The sequence below is a fragment of the Schistocerca cancellata genome, chromosome 5, assembly GCF_023864275.1.
Source record: "Schistocerca cancellata isolate TAMUIC-IGC-003103 chromosome 5, iqSchCanc2.1, whole genome shotgun sequence".
Taxonomy (NCBI): domain Eukaryota; kingdom Metazoa; phylum Arthropoda; class Insecta; order Orthoptera; family Acrididae; genus Schistocerca; species Schistocerca cancellata.
In genome coordinates, this window is record NC_064630.1 from 452,247,868 (window position 1) to 452,267,997 (window position 20,130).

Sequence of the window (20,130 nt, forward strand, 5' to 3'; positions counted from 1 at the left end):
TTATTGCCAAACATTTAGTTTACTTTTGTAAATTTGGCTTGTACATTAAAACTTTTACATTCATACATCTAGTTTTGCAAAAAAGCAGCATTTAACTTCCCCTTCAGTGTTGAATTCGGTGAGTCAGCAGACCGTCAGTATGCTCGATTTCGATGAGACCCCGTGAATCTTTTCCACCATGGAGACTGCTTTAGGTGTGATCTTTCGTCCAACAGCAATGATTCTCGAACCAATTATAGTGTCATTTACCCGAAATGGAAAAAAAGAGCACTTTCACATAAACTCTAGGTCTTTTTGGGGCAGATTTCTAATCTGCAACAAAAAGCTTGGTTTCCATTAGAAAATAGAATGTTGACAATCCATGATTAGGGGCAGGGGGCCTAGTCAGTGGCCAGTTTTAGCAATGTCAGATGTCCCCTTTGAAAAAATTAACCTTTCATCTGGTTTCACAGGTTGTTAATTTTAACTGAAGACTTTGAAATATCTCGAAAAATACACGTCGGATCAAAAAACTTATAATTCATTTTTTTTGTCTCGGAGTGCAGCTTTCAAATCTTGTCCTATCATCCTGTCCCTTCTCCTTGTCGGTGTTTTCCTCATGTTCCTTTCCGCACCGATTCTGCGCAGAACCTCCTCATTCCATACCTTAGCAGTCCAATTAATTTTCAACATTCATCTGTAGCACTACATCTCGAATGCATCAATTCTCTTCTGTTCCGGTTTTCCCACAGTCCAGGTTCCACTATCATACAATATTGCACTCCAAACGTACATTTTCAGAAATTTCTACCTCAAATTAAGCCCTATGTTTGATACTATCAGACTTCTCTTGGCTAGGAATGCCCTTTTTGCCAGTGAAGGTCAGCTTTTAATGTCCCCCTTGCTCCGTCCGCCACTGGTTGTTTTGCAGCCTAGGTAGCAGAATTCCTTAACTTCATCTACTTATTGATCATCAATGCTTATGTTAAGTTTCTCGCTGTTCTTATTCCTGCTACTTCTCATTACTTTCATCTGTCTTCGATTTACTCGCAATCCATATTCTGTATTCATTAGATTGTTCGTTCAATTCAGCGTATCATGTAATTCTTCTTCACTTTCACTCAGGATAGCAGGGTGGTATGCGAATCGTATCACTGATATATTTTCACCTTGAATTTTAATTCCACTCTTGAACCTTTATATTATTTCCATCATTGCTTCCTCGATGTACAGTTTGAACATTAGCGGCAAAAGACTATATCTCAGTCTTACACCCTTTTTAATCCGAGCCCTTCGTTCTTGGTCGTCCACTCTTATTATTCCCTCTTGGCTCTAGTACATATTGTATATTACCCATCTCTCCTTACAGTTTAGCCCTATGATTCTCAGGATTTCGAACATCTTGCACCATTTTACATTGTTGAAAGCTTTTTCCAGGTCGACGAATCCTATGAACGTCTCTTGATTATTCTTTGGTATTGCTCCCATTATTAACCATAACTTCAGAATTTCCTCTCTGGTGCCTGTACCTTTTCTAAAGCCAAACTGATCGTCATCTAGTACATCCTCAATTTTCTTTTCCATTCTTCTGTATATTATTCTAGGCAACAATTTGGATGGATGAGCTGTTAAGCAGAATGTGTGATAATTCTCGTACTTGTCAGCTCCAGTGTTCAGAATTGTGTGGATGACACTTTTCCGAAACTCAAATGGCATGACGCCAGACTCATTATACACACCCACGTAAATAGTCGTTTTGGTGCCACTTCCCCCAATCAGTTTAGAAATTCTGATGGAATGTTATCTGTTGCTTCTGCCTTATTTGATCTTAAATCCTCGAAAGCTCTCTTAAATTCTGATTCAAATACTGGATCCTCTATCTCTTTTAAATCGACTCATTTTTATTCTTACATCACATTAGACAAATCTTCCCCTTCATAGGGGCCTTCCATGTACCCTTGTCGCATATCCGCTCTATTCACTGCATTTAGCAGCGGGATACCCGTTGCACTCTTAATGCTACCACCCTTGCTTTAAATTTCATCGAAGGTTGTTTTGACTTTACTGTGTGCTGAGTCAGTCCTTCCGACAATCATTTCTTTTTCGATGTCCTCACGTTTTTCATGCTGCCATTTCCTCTTAGCACCCCTGCACTTTTCATTTTGATCAACCACTTTTATTTATGTATTCCTGAGTTTCCTTGAACATTTTTGTACTTCCTTCTTCCATCGATCAACTGAAGTTACCCATGGTTTCTTCGCAGTTACCTCCTATGTGCCTACGTTTTTCATTCCTACTTCCATTGTTGCCCTTTTTAGGGGTGTCCATTCGTCTTCAACTGTACTGCCTACTCTGCTATTTTTTATTGTTGTATCTATAGCTTTAGGTAACTTCAAATGCGTCTGCTCATCCCTTACTACTTTTTGTATCCCACTTCTTTGCGTGTTAGCTCTTCGTGTCTAATCTCTTTAAATTCAACCTACTCTTCATCACTACTACACTGTGATCTGAGTCTATATCTGCTCCTCTGTGCGTCTTACAATTTCGTAATCTCTGTCAGACGATGATGTAATCTAAATGAAATGTTCTTGTATAACACAGTCTTATCTATGTATATATCCTCCTCTTGCGATTCTTGAACACACAACCATAGGTGGAAGCATAAGCGGCCAAAGACACTACTAGCTAGGGCATAACAAACTATGGGAAGCTAACATATACGAACAAATGACAAACATCGGCCAGCCCCTGCATATCAGCAACGTTGGCTGGAAATTACCAGCTGCTATTATAGCCGACCAACAGGCCCCAGCAGGGAAACAGACGAGCTTGCACGCTGACGCACAAACAAACGGCCAGTATCACCCTACACTGTGAATCCGTTATATGACCTATCGGACGCCAAAACGATGACAACCCTAACTGTTGCAGGTTGCTGACGCTGATCGAAAGCTCAACACCGGCACCCAGTTGCAGCCGCCGAGCAACAGCACCGCACATAGTCAAAGGTATCGACATGCATGATACTTACTACTAACAAAGCATACCCTTGCATCACCTATCGCAGGCAGCAAGACATCCTCTACTGCTCTTACCACCCGACCTAACTATCGCAGAAGTATTTGGCCCTTGGATCTTGCCTTGGCACTTTTTTCTCTCTGCCCTTCAAACTGCTACCCTTCGTTCTACTGCAACCCAATCTATCTCCTGATGAGCGCGTAGTAATCGTTAACCTTAACCAAACGTACGCAAACATCGCAGTACCCACATCCTGTGACACCTCACTCTAGTGAAAACTAACCCTTATGCAGAGATGGCAGTAGACCTTTTTAATTGGCCATCATGCTGGTGTGGGTGTGGAGGAACTCCACTTCTATTTAAAAAAAAACCTAGAACAGGGTATTCGCTATTACTAGCTGAAATTTATTACAGAACTCAGTAATTATTTCTCCTCGCTCATTCCTTGTACCAAGCCCATATTCTCCTGTAACCTTTTCTACTACTGCTTCCCCTACAGTAGCATTCCACTCCCCCATGACTATTAGATTTTCATCTCCCTTAACGTTCTGTATTTTTCTCAATATCCTCATATACTTTCTCTATCTCTTCATCTTCAACCTGCGACGTCAGCATTTATACCTGAACTATCGTTGTCGGTGTTTATTTGCTCTCGATGCTGACAGGAACAGACCAGTCACTGAACTTTTCGCTGTAGCAAACTTTTTGCCCTATCTTCCCATTCACAACGAATCCTATTCCGGTTATACCATTTTCTGCAGCTGCTGATATTACACTATACTCATCTGACCAGAAATCCTTATCTTCTTTCCATTTCGCTTCATTGGCCCCTACTATAACTAGATTGAGACTTTGCGTTTCCCTTTTCAGATTTTCTAATTCCCCTACCATATTCAGACTTCTGACATTCCACCCCGCGACTCTTAGAACGTTATCGTTCCGTTGATTATTCAATATTTTTCTCATGGTCACCTTTCCCTTGCTGTTTTCTCCCAGAGACACGAATGGTGGACCATTCAGAAGTCTTTTGCCAATGGAGAGGTCATCATGATACTTGTTCAGTTACAGTCCACATGTGCTGTGGATACCCCTTATGTGTTTTTAATGTAGTGGTTTTTTTCACTGCCTTCTGCATCCAATACCGTATATCACTGCTAATTCTTCTGCCTTCAGGGGCAGCTTCTCACACGAATGGCAAGAGAGTGCCCTGAACCTCTGTCCGCTCCTCCGCCCTCTTTGACAAGGCCTTTGGCAGAATGATGGTGACTTCTTATGCCGGAAGTCCTCGTCGGCCAATGCTGATTATTAATCAAAATTGGTTCAGTGACTGGTTTCGACCCCGGGACTGAAAGACACCAACCCCCCCTTTTTTTTGGTTGATCTCATTCTGTTCGTTATTGCTCATTGCAGCTGTTGTGGGCGGACGTCCCATGACACCCGTTCAAGTTCGTCGTTGATCCTTTCTCTAGTTTTTTTTTATTTTATTTTTATTACAAAGGGCACGCTGAGCTACCTTGCTGGCATAGACCACTCTACATACTCTAATTGCGAACTCTAGCGGCGGGATCACAGTGAAGACAATTTGTGTTAGTGAAGGTACTGCCTAAAATCGTGTGAAGAGGACCAGCACTACTAATCTAACTCACAACCAGGTACTGTACATTTGCTACAGTACTGCCTGCCCGCAGACTTTTTATGATAAACTCATCGCTGACGAAAGAATGCAACTGATCTAACGGTTGGTAAACCATAGTCCTTCGATATTTTCTTTCGAAATTGTGGACATCTGAGAAAGCAAAAATAATATTTAGCTCCTGGATACGAAGGCATGTTTGATGTTACTGCTCATCATCTCCCGTTTATGGAAATACTTGTCAGCTACATAGAGAAACCTGAAAGAGAGATGGACGTGGAGTACTGTGATATCGCCTTAGACATCTGAAAAAAGTAATACCAGGTGCAAATGTAAGTAGATTAGCCTTCGTGGATGATGGACTGTGGAAATGAGTTGTCATTTAGTCACAGAAAGCGAGAAAGTAGATAAGTGCATTCTTAAATAGCTGGATGTCACGAGTCGCTCATTCCCACAATTCAAGAAACTTTCTGCTAGATTCACGCTATTATCATTAGTCAGCAACAAGGGCGATGCATCACTGCGCGCATGCCAGTGAAAACAGCAGAAAGTGTTAACTGTTACACAGCCCCTCCCATAACACAGATGTTGTCGAAAAATTACTAGAGATCATTCTAAGACATTACATCATACAATGCAGGTCATAGAATATTAATAACTTGATGTCATACTTGCTCGTCTGCAAGTCTTATTCTCTTCTACGATACAAGAGAAAGTCTTTAGCACGAGCACCTTGGTAGCAAGCATTGGAAGAACCATGTTCGAAATTTATCGAGTGTTTAGTGAACAACGGATTAAGATTGTTACTAGTGGTGTACGTGTAAATGTTTTCCTTCGTTGTCGTTCTCACTTTGTACATATGCTTACTTCCCGGTAAAGCAAATTTTCTTTTAAATGCACTACGCATACCTCCTTGCTTTATTAAGGATTTTAAAATGTAATTAGTAAACCATTCCCCTAAATCTTTTGTCTTAAAGTACGTAAAGATGGTAGTGGAGCATCTGTCTAGTAAGTGCTGTGGAGACAGGTGAGTTAAGTACAGAACAACCGAGAGAAGCACATACCAAGGATTCAGGGCGGATGCAGAAAGGACGACGCTAAATGGTACAGGGTTGTGTAATTTCCTGCTTTATCAATTCTGCCTCATCATAATTCGTAAAACAGAAAGAACCTTCCTGAGATAGTCTGCTGAAGGAAAATAGCTTAACAGAGCTGACTCACTTCCACTTGAGAGACTGGAAAGTTCAGTAGTGTGTCTGGTGTAGAAAAAATAGACAAAAATGATTATTCTTTTTCCGGCTGCTTCGCATATGGCAACCTGTCCAAGTAGAAATCGCATAAAAATAGGGAAAATTGTATGTTCGCTTTAAAAGTACAGTAGTTTCAGGCGAGCAACGTCAACTTAATAAAGAGTTGTTGCTGCAGTTAGACCTCATGTAGAAAATCGATCACTAGTTTTGTAAAATATTGTTTTCAGAAATAAAAGGAGACACACTGATATGACATAAAAGTGCCATAACTAATATCTATGAGAAAAAAAGAGTTTCGCAGAAGGCAGAGTTTGAAAACTGAGCTATTTTGTAAGTATCTTGTTCGACGTGTGCACTGTGAATTCTTCATCGATATTTTATAACGTATAGCGAAATAAATAAGTCGACTGACTGTAGGCATAAAATGATTTACAGTTTTTGCTTTAGGACTGGACCAGTGAGAATAACTGTGATTGTAATCAGCTATTCTTATTTTATAATTGCATTCCTTGAATCAAGACATACATGAAATGTAATTCACTGTACAACGGATAATTATGATCGCTCATTCGAGTGTCGACAATAATTGGCAAACGGCAGCACCTGCTCCCATTTCCGTTTGCTCGTTAACTGAGTAGATAACTGTGCAATGCTATTTCTAAGCAAGTGTGGAGATCGTTACCACTGACTCCAGCTATGATCCTTTAGTGGACACCTTGCTGGATTTACTATTTCCTAATTTCGGTTTCGGAAGAAAATAATTTTTCATAAATATAAATGCTATCATATATTATACCTTAATTCGGCTTACAGGTTTCATGCCTTCAGCTGAGCAATAAACTTGCAAACATAGAACATCAGTTTGTTTCAACAATATCACATGATCTCCCAGTAAAACTCCTAAGTCTCTAAGAGTTACTTTCGACAGAACTTTAAGGAACACCAGAAGCCAGCTGCTAAATTTCGAACAAAGAATAGCGTCATTCGAAGCTATATTGCACCACAGATGGTTCTTTGGCATCTATGTTACGAACAACGACTTGAGCTCTGGTTTATTCAGTAGCAGAACGCTGCTGCCCTATCTAGCATCACCCAAACAAAGAAAATAGACATCGATCTATGTCTAACAATGCGAATAATTTCGCGCGCGATTGAGAGCACTCCCACTTTCTGGCAACCAACCATAAACGTACTTCCACCACAGCTAGGCAGGCAACAGGCACTGCATAGAGAATCTAGAAATTTTTTTACGATCAACATCTTCATTGTGAGATTTTCACTCTGCTGCGTAGTGTGCGCTGGCAAGAAACTTTCCTGGCAGATTAAAACTGTGTGTCGGACCGACACTCGAACTCGGGACCTTTGCCTTTCGCGGGCAAGTGCTCTACCAACTGAGCTACCCAAGCATGACTCACGCCCCTTCATCACAGCTTTACTTCTGCCAGTACATCGTCTCCTACCTTCCAAACTTTACAGAAACTCTCCTACGAACCTTGCAGAACTAGCACTCCTGAAAGAAAGGATACTGCGGAGACATGGCTTAGCCGCAGCTTTGGTGATGTTTCCAGAATGAGATTTTCACTCTGCAGCGGAGTGTGCGCTGATATGAAACTTCCTGGCAGATTAAAACTGTGTGCCGGACCGAGACTCTAATCTCCGTCCGGCACACAGTTTTAATCTGCCAGGAAAGTTTCAACAACTTCACTTCATTAGCTCTCTGATGCTAAACGTCTTCTCTCTCGGAAGCTATATGCTTTGAAAACAACAACTCTGATGTTATACAATACTGGAAGAAAGTCTGGGAATCTGCTGTAGCTGTGGATCTCAAGAAATTCCAATGCATCTCTAAGTAATTATTTACATATAAGCCCTATACTGATTACTGACGCCATATAACTAGTCCTGAAACTTGTGGATGTTTTCTTTTAACGACTGTAAAATTAATTGTAGGACTTAAAAGGAATAACGTGGAGTGCATGAAACACAAAGTAGTAAAGAGATGAACGATAAATACGTGAAAACGTATTGGATGCGCCCCACGGTTGTCGTTATAAATCTTTCGAATACTTTTCATTGACTTTGAAAATTCTCAGTCAAATTTTCAGGACGTTTGTTTGGGGTTAGGAATCTGTATGGAGCTAGAAGAAATAATTTTTACTTTTTAGTTCGATCTGAAAACGTGGTATAATATGGATTCATTTTCATTTGAATAATTATCTTTTGCTTTTTAATCTTCAATTTGTGAAATGTTGCAGTCGATTTCTGACATTTTGATGAGATATGTAACAGAGAAACGTGGTAATTTCAGGTTTATTTCAGTTTCTCTTCAAATGACTAAGCCAATGTATTTCACACTCCTACGTGTATTTGGCAAATAAATAAATAAATAAATAAAGTCAAGCTATAAATTGGAAGATTCGCGCTCACACGGAAACTTACCAGCAATACTTCTTCCCATGAACCGTTCGCGATAGGAGCAGGACAAGTAAGAAATTACAGCGGTATACAAAGTACCTTCCGCCGCACTCCAGACAGAGTTAATGTCGCATTGTCATTTAGTTCTGAGTTGAAAGTTTCAAGTCTCCACTTCGTCGAGGAATGAAAGTGCTAAGCAAAGTACCCTCCGCCACACATCAGATAAGAAAGCTAGTTAATATAGCATTGTCGTCCGGGACTGAGCTACGTTTAAAATTACAAGCCTCCAGCTCATCAGGAAGTTAGTTTGAAACTTCAAAATTTGTGCCGAATAGACAAACAAGAATGTGATCTCCCAAAAACTCGGAAAAACCCCGACTGCCGTTGACCACCTAAGAGAATTATGGGCTAAAGTGAAAAGAATTAGAATCAATCGAGACAAATATTAGGACTCGCTATGTAAGTAGAGACTAAACACATCTCCGAAGTGCGACTGTGCAGCAGAAATGTAGTTTGTGAAGCGTGTAGAGGTTAAAAAGGACAGTTTGAAGCCTCCCAGAATTCACTTATGGACAAACGAGAAACACCTGTATCAAGAGATCAGATAGAAAACCAGTACTAAACAAAGCACGGAAAGCACAAAACTGGAAGGAGTGTACAGGGGGTCTATAAAAGGGTGATGTGCTTGAGGGTAATATCATGGAAATGGAAGAGGACGTAAATGAAGATGAGATGGGAAACATGATACTACCTGAAGAATTTGACAGAGCACTGAATGATCTAAGTCGAAACAAGGTCCCGTGAGTAGAAAACATTCCGTTAGAACTACTGACAGCCTTGGGACAGCCAGCCATGGCAAATTTCTTCCATCTGGTGAACAACATGTATGAGACCGGCGAAATACTCTCAGACTTCAAGAAGAACATAATAATTCAAATTCCAAAGAAAGAAAGTGCTGACAGGTGTGAAAATTATCGAACTACCAGTTCAAAAAGTCACGGTAGCAAAATACTAACACGAATTTCTTATAGACGAAAGGGAAAACTGGTAGAAGCCGACTCCGGGGAAGACCAGGAACACGTAAGGAAATATTGACGCTACGACTTATCTTAGAAGATAGATTAAGGAGAGGCAAGCTCATGTTTGCAGCATTTGTAGACTTAGAGAAACCTTTTGACAATATCGGCTGAAATACTCTCTTTCAAATTGTGAAGGTGGAAGGGGCAAAATACAGGGAGCGAAAGGCTATTTACAATTCGTACAGAAACCAGATGACCGTAATAAGAGCCGAACGGGCACGGAAGGGGAGTAGTGGCTGAGAACGGAGAGTCAGGGTTGTAGACTATTCCCAATGTTATTCGGTCTGTATATTGAGCAAGCAGTAAAGAAAACAAAAGAAAAATTTGGAGTGGGAAATAAAGGGAGAAGAAATGAAAACCTTGAGGTTTCCCGATGACGTTGAAATTCTGCCAGAGACAGCAAAGGACTTGGAAGAACTGTTGAACGGTATGGACAGTGTCTTAGAAGGAGGATAAAAGATGAACATCAACAGAAGGAAAACGAAGATAATAGAATGTAGTCGAACTAAATCAGGTTATGCTGAGGGACTAGATTAGGAACTGAGGCACTTAAAATAGTAGATGAGTTTTGCTATTTGATCATCAAAATAAATGATGCTCAAAGTAAAGAAGATATAAATGTAGACTGGCGATGCCAAAGAAAGCGTTTTGTGAAGAAGAGAGATTTGTTAACATCGAGAAGTGTCAGGAAGTCTTTTCTGAAAGTATTTGCATGGAGGGTATCCATGTATGGAAGTGAAACTTGAACGATAAACATTTTAGACAAGAAGAGAATACAACCTTTTGATGTGTCGTGCTACATAAGAATGCTGAAGATTAAAAGGGTAGATAACGTAAATAACGAGGAGGTACAGAATATAATTGGGGAGAAGAGTAATTAGTGGGACAACCTGACTAGAAGAATGGATCGGTTGGTACGACATCAGGGCATCAGGGGATCACCAATTTAATATTGGAGCCTGGAGGGTAAAAATTGTAGAGGGAGACCAAGAGATGAATACAGTAAGCAGATTCAAATGGATGTAGGTTGCAGTAGTTACTTGGAGATGAAGAGGCCTTCACAGGATAGAGTAGCATGGAGAGCTGCATCAAACAAGACTTTGGACTGAGGACCACAACAACATTTCAGTTAAGAGGTAACGCCACTGCAATGGTCTTAAAAAAGCATGTTCTTGACTGTTTTGGGAGGGAAGAAATGTGGTAGACAAATAATACTTGCGGTATTTATTAAGCATACATTTAAGTATATTATTAAAAAAATTGTCATAAAATATTACAAAATGACGACACTACATCAATTCTCTCGAGACATATTGAATCTGAGGTGATCTGCTTCACGCACTTTGACCAGTGCGAATCTGAATCCGGAAATAAGAAGAAAATCTATGTAACCTACATGATCTAGTGGGCCACGTGGTGGATTTTAGAAATATCGAATATTGTGTAATTGGCGAGGGGGTGAATAAAATCTTCGGAATTCTGACCAGAAAAGAACAGTCATTTGTTCATAAAAATATTTTAAATTAACTAATCGAAAATCCCTTAATGGTTCACTTTCAAATGTTATTTCAGAGTCATGGAAAAAATTTTCAAATTCAATTGGAGTAATAGTGCATGCCGTTTTGAAAAATCATATTCAGAGGGAAACGCGTCTGATGTTTTGAAATGTGGTACAGACATGGACAAATGAAGAAATTCTACCTTTAGAAAACCCTTATCATTAATCTGCTATCCCACGACTGGGCTGTTGTAAAGTTTCGGTCTCTATCGAAACCATATCGACTAGTTCATCAGAGCAACTAAATATCTGTCGCGTCAGATCTGAGAACGCACAAAACTTTACAATTACGTTTAGCCGTACTCCAACCAGGCGCATTGATAGGACGATTCTATGGTTGACTTCATACGCGTACTGTATAAACATACTACTTGGTCTAACAACTTCTGGATAGTTTGTACAAGCAATAATTAGTGTGAATGCTAAGCGTCAATGACTTTGTTCTTGCAACATGATGTGTGCATTGCACGTTTTACATTTAACGTGTTGAGAAATAACACAGAAAACGGTAAAATAATTTTAATCCTATAACTCAATCCGTAATTCGCATGAAACTCCTGTTCACTACCTTCCAGTTTCTTAGCAGAAAGACCGACTCCCCCCGAACATCTCTCAGCCTCATATCTATTCTGTGTTGGTGAAATCGGACCTATCAGAGTGCGGCTTAACCAAAATCAAATATGGGAAAGGACTGAGTCAGGTTTTGTACATACTCACCATTCATCATTTGACAAATTTTATTACCATTTAAAAACACTGTATATACAATAAGAGAAACAATTTCTGAGATCAGCAACGAATACATTAAACAGTAAGTACAAAAAATGTTAAAAAGGAAATAACAGTTCGGATACCAGCAACAGGTATAAAATGAAACAGGGGCTTTTATAAAATTATACCTTTTTATAAACAAGGCCATAAAAATGGAAACCCTTAATTTCAAATTATTACCACATGTTATTATCATGTAAACAAAAGAGAGTATATATTTTAACAAGGGCACAGCTTTAGAGAACAGTAACGAGCGCTAATAAGTCATACAAAATTTTCTATAATGTTTGAGAAGAACGCTACAGACTTGCCCCACTGGTCTGACTCAACAATTGGACAACCATGCCACAGCTTGAATTTTAAAATTTAAAAAATTACAAAAACGGAATATCAGGACCACGCGCTGCTTTCATATCTCCAGCGCTGTTGCTAAGTTAGAAATCAATGAGTAGAAAAACAAGTTTAATATTTGATGCTGAGGCCTTTTCTTTTCAGCCTCTTTAAAAAAATATAAAAAATTTCAGAATCAAGCAACTCTATCCCGCACAACATCGGCCACGGTTAACAACGCGCGGCCAGAATGTTCGGCAAAGACAAGTCCTTTAAGCACAAGTTTTAAGACACGCAATGCTGCTTACATGCTTTTCCTCGTACATGATTTGACTGGCAACACCAAACACAATAAACAGAACCGAAAAGGGCGATGACCGGACGAAGTAAGAAATAACTAGAAACGATCTGTTTGCATCTAAGCACCGTGTCGCCAAAATACAGTCAACCGTGGCCAAATCAGGAGAGAGGTGTCAAGCGCTATTGCCATTATAGCTTACGACGTTAAAAAAGAAAGGGAGGAGGGACTGCCACATTAAGTAAAATACTAAACCAATAGTATGAGCAGTTTCCAACAGCAACAGCTTCGTATCCTAATGAAAAAAAAGCTATGACCAAGTTGATGGTGTACTGCTTCGACTTCAAGTGGATACGACGTTTTCTTAGATTTTTCTGCCCAAGTACACCTCCTTACCACTCATTGTCAGTTGAAGGACAGAACTGTATACTATAAGATCAGAAATAAACTTTCGAAACTCAATATTGCACAAAAAAAACAAGATTCTAAGCAAATGAATCCTCTTTTTCGTACACGTACTGACACCTGCTGGCGTTACGGTAACGTGTTATTGTTTAGAAATGCTTCTAACTATACACAGACACTACAGGGATTATCGAGTTGGCGCAGAAAGGCCGTTTGTGGCCTCTAAATTCTATAATAAAAATTTTTCAGCTATTTGACTGTTTGTCTGTTATTTTAGAATTTTCAAAGCATCATTTCTGCCAATATGAGAAACTGATTTTCGAAAATTCTGCAATGACATCAACATATTTGTAACCTAGATGTTTGTTTATCAGTGTTATTCTTAGAATGAAATTTTCACTCTACAGCGGAGCGTGCGCTGATATGAAACATTCTGTCAGATTAAAACTATGTGCCGGACCGAGACTCAAACTCGGGACCTTTGCCTATCGCGGAGAAGCGCTCTACCATCTGAGCTCCCCAAGCACGACTCACACCCCGTCCTCACAGCTTTAATTCCGCCAGTACCTCGTATCCTACCTCCGAAGCTTCACGGAAGCTCTCCTGCGAACATTAGCAGAACTAGCACTCCTGGAAGAAAGGATATTGCGGAGACATGGCTTAGCCACAGCCTGGGGGCTGTTTCTAGAATGAAATTTTCACTCTACAGCGGAGTGTGCGCTGATATGAAACTTACTGGCAGATTAAAACTGTGTGCCGGACCGAGATTCGAACTCGGGACCTTTGCCTATCGTGGGCAAGGGGTCTACCTTTCTTCCAGGTGTGCTAGTTCTGCAAGGTTCGCAGGACAGCTTCCGTGAAGTTTGGAAGGTAGGAGACGAGGTACTGGCGGAATGGAAGCTGTGAGGACGAGGCGTGATTCATGCTTGGGTAGCTCAGATGGTAGAGCACTTGCTCCCGTAAGGCAACGGTCCCGAGTTTGAGTCTCGGTCCGGCACACAGTTTTAATCTGCCAGTAAGTTTCAATGTTATTCATAGTTTGCGTTCATTTGTGTAATTTGTAATAATTTCATACGATTCATAAATAAATTCCTTATTATTTTATTCACAGCTGTTACATTTCCGCAATTGTAGTATATATTTCAGAATAAAATTCTGTTGTCAGTTACATATATATTTCTATTTAGCTTTATCAGTTTCCACAAATTAATTGGTCATCTTCAGAACCGCCGTAGTTGTTTATCAGATGTCAATACCTTGTTCACAGAAGCTTAATGCCATGATATGTCGCGAAATGAGCGTATTTTGTGTGATCGTTCTTAACGCATACCGTCAGACTGATAATTTACAGGAATTGAGTCATATCTATGTGCATAGAGGTGTCTCAGTTATTTTAAATTATCATTCTGTCAATCTGTGTTCACAGTAATCTCATACAATATCTACATTTTTGGACACATCACGGCATTATGCTTCTGCGAAGAAGATATTAGCATCTGCTCAGCCAATACCACGCTTCTGAAAATGACAAATTATTTTCTAGAGACTGGTAAAACGAAATAAAAATACATTTGCAGATCAGTCTGGCCTAGCAAAGGAAGACAGCAAAACTAAAGCTGAAATTTTAAATTTAGCATTTGAGAAATCTTTCACGCAGGAGTATCGCACAAACATATCACCGTTTGAGTCTCGTACAGATTCCCGTATGGAGGACACAGTGATAGAAATCCCTGGGGTTGTGAAGCAGCTGAATGGGTTGAAAATAAATAAATCGCCAGGTTCTGATGGGATTCCAATTCGGTTTTACAGAGAGTACTCTACTGCATCGGTTTCTTAAATAGCTTGGATTTATCGCGAATCTCTTGCCCACGTAAAGCCCCGAGCGACTGGAAACAAGCGCAGGTGAGGCCCGTATATAAGAAGGGTAGAAGGACGGATCCTCAAAATTACAGACCAATATCCTTAACATCGGTTTGTTGCAGGATTCTCAAACATATATATAATGAATTTCCTTGAGACAGAGAAGTTGCTGTCCATGCATCAGCACTGCTTTAGAAAGCATCGCTCCTGCGAAACGCAACTCACCCTTTTTTCACATAATCTCTTGCGAACCATGGATGAAGGGTATCAGAGGGATGCCATATTCCTTGACTTCCGGAAATCGTTTGACTCGGTGCCCCACTGCAGACTCCTAACTAAGGTACTAGCGTATGGGATTGGTTCCCAAATATGTGAGTGGCTCGAAGACTTCTTATGTAATAGAACCCAGTACGTTGTCCTCGATGGTGAGTGTTCGTCGGAGGTGAGGGTATCATCTCGAGTGCCCCAGGGAAGTGTGGTAGGTCCTCTGTTGTTTTCTATCTTCATAAATGATCTTTTGGATAGGGTGGATAGCAATGTGCGGCTGTTTGCTGATGATGCTGTGGTGTACGGGAATGTGTCGTTGTTGAGTGACTGTAGGAGGATAGAAGATGACTTGGACATGATTTGTGATTGGTGTAAAGAATAGCAGCTAACTCTAAATATAGATAAATGTAAATTAATGCAGATGAATAGGAAAAAGACTGCCCTAATGTTTGAATACTCCATTAATAGTGTAGCGCTTGACACAGTCACGTCGATTAAATGTTTGAGCGTAACACTGCAGAGCGATATGAAGTGGGACAAGCATGTAATGGCAGTTGTGGGGAAGGCGGATAGTCGTCTTCGGTTAATTGGTAAAATTTTGGGAAGATGTGGTTCATCTGTAAAGGAGACCACCTATAAAACACTAACGACCTATTCTTGAGTACTGGTTGAGCGTTCGGGATCCCTATCAGGTCGGATTGAGGGAGGACATAGAAGAAATTCAGAGGCGGGCTGTTAGATTTGTTACTGGTAGGTTTGATCATCACGCGAGTGTTACGGAAATGCTTTAGGAACACGGGTGGGAGTCTCTGGAGGAAAGGAGGCGTTCTTTTCGTGAATCGCTACTGAGGAAATTTAGAGAACCAGCATTTGAGCCTGACGGCAGTACAATTTTACTGCAGCCAACTTATATTTCGCGGAAAGACCACAAAGATAAGATAAGAGAGATTAGGGCTCGTACAGAGGCATATAGGCAGTCATTTTTCCCTCATTCTGTTTGGGAGTGGAACAGGGAGAGAAGATGTTAGCTGTGGTACGAGGTACCCTCCGCCACGCACCGTATGGTGGATTGCGGAGTATGTATGTAGATGTAGATGACGATTCAATTTTGTTCTGAAATAATTTTTTTTATATAGGCTGTCGGCTTCATTAAGAACGCTTTCTGTTTGCGAATGTTCGAAGAGACAGCAGTTCGAAAACTCGCTTTTGACCGGGGCGTCCGGTTCGGCTATCGGAATCGTTTCCTGCATGGCCTGGAAAGGATTGGGAGGAGCCCGGCGGTGGGACGGACGGGACGAGAGCGGACGAGTGGGGACGCGGCGTGCAGAAGTGGGCCAGCCCGCGATAAGGGCGCTGGCGCTGGCGCTGGCGCTGCCGGACGAATGCGCCCCCTCCCCACCTGCTTGCTGGCTGTCCGATGCAGACGCCGCGGCGGCGGCAGCTGTCCGTGCGGCGCCCAGCGCGATAAGGACCGGCGTCGGCGTCGGCGTCGGGACGGTCCACTTACGTCTGACCTCGCCTCGCTTCGCGACGTGTCCAAACTCTGGCGCTGAAAACACCGGCCAGTAGCTGTGAGAATGCTGCTCCACGGACGGGAGGAGATTTTTCTAAAGTGCCGACTATAGAAACGAATTGAAGAGAATTTACCTTTTTTTTGTCCAAGTGACCTACCTTTCGACAGTTTGACGCAACATCCCCTCTCTTTATATCGGATAATAGTGTTTCCCACTCCTTCATTCACGTCTGAATGATTACTCTGCAGTTCAGTTGACTACTATCTGATTCTTTAAAATAACAGCAGCAGCTGCTCTTAATAACTCTATTCATGTGCACAAACTGGCGCCACTACCGGTATAGAACCGACGAGTTCTTCTTTACACCGCTGCCTGCGTTTATATTACTTTTGTCATTGTTACCATTACTTTCTGGGTGCCCCCTCACGCCCCCCTCCCCCATTCCATTGTACCGAAAGTTCTTTGCACGGGGCGGTAGAGGGGAACAGCCACCAAGTAACTGGCTGGCAGATTAAAACTGTGTGCCGGATCGAGACTCGAACTCGGGACTTCTGCCTTTCGCGGGCAAGTGCTCTACCAACTCAGACACACAAGCACGACTCACGCCCCGTTCTCACAGCTTTAATTCCGCCAGTACCTCGTCTCCTACCTTCACAAACTTCGCAGAAGCTCTCCTGCATACCTTGCAGAACTATCCATTCCTGGAAGAAAGCAAGTTTCATATCAGCGCACACTCCGCTGCAGAGTGAAAATTTCATTCTGGAGCCACCAATAATTCTACTCTGAAGATAGGAGCCGGCCGGGGTGGCTGAGCGGTTCCTGGCGCTGCAGTCTGGAACCGCGTGACCACTACGGTCGCAGGTTCGAATCCTGCCTCGGGCATGGATGTGTGTGCTGTCCTTAGGTTAGTTAGGTTTAAGTAGTTCTAAGTTCCAGGGGACTGATGACCTTAGAAGTTGAGTCCTATAGTGCTCAGCGCCATTTGAAACATTTTTTGAAGATAAGACTGTCGGTTCTAAGCCGGTAATGGCGCTATGTGCAAACAAACAGCATTATTGAGAGTGGTTAAGTACTGTTTTTTTCTTTTCTAGAAGTAGCCCGTGCTTTGTGCCCAGCGACGGCCTCGAAATGTCAGCTTTCGGAAAATAGCATTAGAAAATGTTTTCGCATTTCCGAATATGAACTTCATTCGATTGTATATTGGGGCGAAGACAATGGAAATTTTTACCGGACCGGAATTTGCACTAGAATTTCCCACTTCACGCGAATGGCTCACTAAACCGCTTCGACAACCAGAACAAGAAATCTCGGCCAGACACAGACTCCCATCTCCCACATGTCGTTGCCCATGTGTTACTTCTGACATGTAAGCTTGTCTGAAGGAATATTGCGTCGTATTTCTTAACTATACAGGCAGTGATATTCCGTAATATAGGTAAGATACGTCATCGCAGCGCCTGTGTGATTCCTAATTACAATGCAAAGCTCCTTCAGACATGTATGCATGTTGTGCAAACTGCTACTGGTTATGTAAACGGGATCAGACGAAAGTCGAACAAATATTAGATCAAGCGGCGGGCCGGCGCGGCTCAGGATACAGTGGTGGGGGACCAGGAAAAGTAAGGCACTTTCTTGTCTGTTAGATACAGATTTTACAGTTCGTTTTAAACTTTCCAATGAGGTAGAGACTTGGAATTTTAAAAGTAGCTCAGAAGTAGATGACAATGCATTATTAACTCTCTTTCTTGTTTGGTGTATGCCAGAGGGTACTTTGTGAACCACTCCCATTTCCCCTTTCCCTGCTCCTTTCGCGAATGGTACTCGGGAAGAACGACTTCTGGTAAACCTCCCTCTGAGATCGAAACTAAATTTTACCTTTACAGTCTTTTCGCGACCTGTACGTAGAAGCAAGCAATAGTTATGTGTGTTTACAGGTGAGGGTATTCAACTGCCATTTAATTGTTAAAATTCATGGTGAATGTTGTATTGTATTAAAAATTCATTTTCATTTAAAATAATTGTTGAGATATGCAGCGAAGATTCTTGACGACCCCAATCACAGGATCCTCTCAGGCTTTAAAAAAATGGTTCAAATGGCTCTGAGCACTATGGGACTTAATTCTGAGGTCATCAGTCAGCTAGAACTTAGAACTACTTAAACGTAACCAACCTAACAACATCACACACATCCACGCCGGAGGTAGGATTCGAACTTGCGCCCGAAGCGGTCGCGCAGCTCCAGACTGTAGCGTCTAGAACCGCTCGGCCACTCGGGTTGGCCCCAGGCTTTCTTTCAGTATCGTATTATATCTAAGTAGTTTTTTTCTAAACGTACTACTTCTCCAAATGATACTACTTTAGAGCGAAAGACTATAATACACTCCTGGAAATGGAAAAAAGAACACATTGACACCGGTGTGTCAGACCCACCATACTTGCTCCGGACACTGCGAGAGGGCTGTACAAGCAATGATCACACGCACGGCACAGCGGACACACCAGGAACCGCGGTGTTGGCCGTCGAATGGCGCTAGCTGCGCAGCATTTGTGCACCTCCGCCGTCAGTGTCAGCCAGTTTGCCGTGGCATACGGAGCTCCATCGCAGTCTTTAACACTGGTAGCATGCCGCGACAGCGTGGACGTGAAGCGTATGTGCAGTTGACGGACTTCGAGCGAGGGCGTATATGGGCATGCGGGAGGCCGGGTGGACGTACCGCCGAATTGCTCAACACGTGGGGCGTGAGGTCTCCACAGTACATCGATGTTGTCGCCAGTGGTCGGCGGAAGGTGCACGTGCCCGTCGACCTGGGACCGGACCGCAGCGACGCACGGATGCACGCCAAGACCGTAGGATCCTACGCAGTGCCGTAGGGGACCGCACCGCCACTTCCCAGCAAATTAGGGACACTGTTGCTCCTGGAGTATCGGCGAGGACCATTCGCAACCGTCTCCATGAAGCTGGGCTACGATCCCGCACACCGTTAGGCCGTCTTCCGCTCACGCCCCAACATCGTGCAGCCCGCCTCCAGTGGTGTCGCGACAGGCGTGAATGGAGGGACGAATGGAGACGTGTCGTCTTCAGCGATGAGAGTCGCTTCTGCCTTGGTGCCAATGATGGTCGTATGCGTGTTTGGCGCCATGCAGGTGAGCGCCACAGTCAGGACTGCATACGACCGAGGCACACAGGGCCAACACCCGGCATCATGGTGTGGGGAGCGATTTCCTACACTGGCCGTACACCACTGGTGATCGTCGAGGGGACACTGAATAGTGCACGGTACATCCAAACCGTCATGGAACCCATCGTTCTACCATTCCTAGACCGGCAAGGGAACTTGCTGTTCCAACAGGACAATGCACGTCCGCATGTATCCCGTGCCACCCAACGTGCTCTAGAAGGTGTAAGTCAACTAGCCTGGCCAGCAAGATCTCCGGATCTGTCCCCCATTGAGCATGTTTGGGACTGGATGAAGCGTCGTCTCACGCGGTCTGCACGTCCAGCAAGAACGCTGGTCCAACTGAGCCGCCAGGTGGAAATGGCATGGCAAGCCGTTCCACAGGACTACATCCAGCATCTCTACGATCGTCTCCATGGGAGAATAGCAGCCTGCATTGCTGCGAAAGGTGGATATACACTGTACTAGTGCCGACATTGTGCATGCTCTGTTGCCTGTGTCTATGTGCCTGTGGCTCTGTCAGTGTGATCATGTGATGTATCTGACCCCAGGAATGTGTCAATAAAGTTTCCCCTTC